The 1,840-nt window shown below is 36.7% G+C and overlaps 1 protein-coding gene across 1 annotated transcript in view; it reads left to right on the forward strand.

Annotated features, from left to right (window-relative positions):
- LOC106881345 (SPARC-related modular calcium-binding protein 1) overlaps positions 1 to 1,840 on the forward strand; it is a 199,144-nt gene that overhangs the window by 89,595 nt on the left and 107,709 nt on the right. The gene's annotated exons all lie outside the window — the stretch shown is intronic.

Consider the following 1,840-nt stretch of genomic DNA (forward strand, 5'->3'; position numbering starts at 1 on the left):
CACACACACACACGCACACACACACACACACACACACACACACACATATTATGTGTGCTTGTGTGCGCGTGCGTATGGATCTATTTACGAGGAGTGTATGAAAAGTTTTGAGCCTTCAAGACATTTGAGCCTTGATGTCTTGTATCTTCATCAGAAGTCTTGTACCATATTTTGTTTTTTTGAGGCTCAAGACTTTTCATACACCCCTCGTATATGTAAGGGACATGCTGTCTGGGTTAGGTGGTTCAATTCCCGGCGACGCGTTGTGTCCTTGAGCAAGACACTTTATTTCACGTTACTCCAGTCCACTCAGCTGGCAAAAATGAGTTGGACCTGTAATTCAAAGGGTCAGCCTTGTCACACTCTGTATCACGCCGAATCTCTCCGAGAACTACGTTAAGGGTACACGTGTCTGTGGAATACTCAGCCACTTGCACGTCAATTTCACGATCAAGCTGTTCCGTTGATCGTATCAGCTGGGACCCTCGACGTCGTAACCGACGGAGTGCTCCTTTATATATGTACATATATTTCTTCGTTTTGTTTTTGAGTTATACACAAGCATTCTTTCAGACGCTCATTTATAGCATAAAGTGAGATAGTAATTTGACAGTGCCGCTCCTCTGCTTGAGCTGCCAGAAAATATATGCAACTATTCATCCGTTTGTGTTGAGTAATATTCACTGTAAAGCATCCACCCATATATGTTACTTACACACACATCCACACACACGCATAAGACATTGCCTACGTGACCTGTAACTTGACCAGATAGAAGAAGAAGAAAAAACTCATGCCTCGAATCATATAATCACATCCTACCTTCAGATTCGCTAAAGTAGTGCGTAGTGCGGCGTGTTTATACCCCGTACATAGCTTATGGCGGGGTTTGAACTCAGAATGTAAAGTCGGATGAAATGCGGTTAAGCATTTCGTCCTCTTAACATTCTGAGTTCAAATTTCACTAATGTCAACCTTGACTTTCGTTCTTTTGACGTCGATAAAATAAGTACCAGTTGAATATTGGGGTTGATGTAATCAGAAATTGCTGGCCATGTGCCAAAATTTGAAACCATTATGATGATCATTCAAAATTTGAAACCAACATCTATGTATACACATGAACATAAATATGTGCACACACACACACACACACACACACACACACACATATATATATATATATATATATAGTATATATAAATCACAGTATGTGTGTGTGTATATTGACTAATGCATACATTTCCACAATTCTCAACCGATTTTCACCAAACTTTACACACATTACTTTTGTGCCCAGGATGGTCATGCACTATAACAGTTTGCCCAGAGCTCTCGCGAAAATGGACAAACTGAGAAAAACGGTGGTTAATACGGGTTTTTCTCTAATTCGTCATATGTACATAGATTTTTTGTATGTAGGGTCTTCCATACTTTTTTAATCTATATGGTCGTATATTGGCATTAGAGAATATTTTTAGTGGTTTTCGCATTTTTTTTTATTTATCATTTATCTATATGTTACATTTGCGTATTATTACTTTCTATATTTTTTTTATGTGTATTGGTGTATATTGTTTGAGGATTTTTGGTTAGAGAATATTATAACAGTGAAAGGATTTTGCCTATCTATTTCTACTGTTTTCCATACTTTTAAAATCTATATGGACGTATATTTGCATTACAGAATATGTTTTTGTTCACATTGTTTTGATTTATTATTTATATGTTAAACCGTCCAATGGACGGGTGCATTTGCTTGTATATATATATATATATATATATATATATATAAACAAATAGTAAATGAGTATATGCATATATACGTACAGGTATGTGC

This window comes from Octopus bimaculoides, chromosome 6 (genome assembly GCF_001194135.2).
Source record: "Octopus bimaculoides isolate UCB-OBI-ISO-001 chromosome 6, ASM119413v2, whole genome shotgun sequence".
Taxonomy (NCBI): Eukaryota; Metazoa; Mollusca; class Cephalopoda; order Octopoda; family Octopodidae; genus Octopus; species Octopus bimaculoides.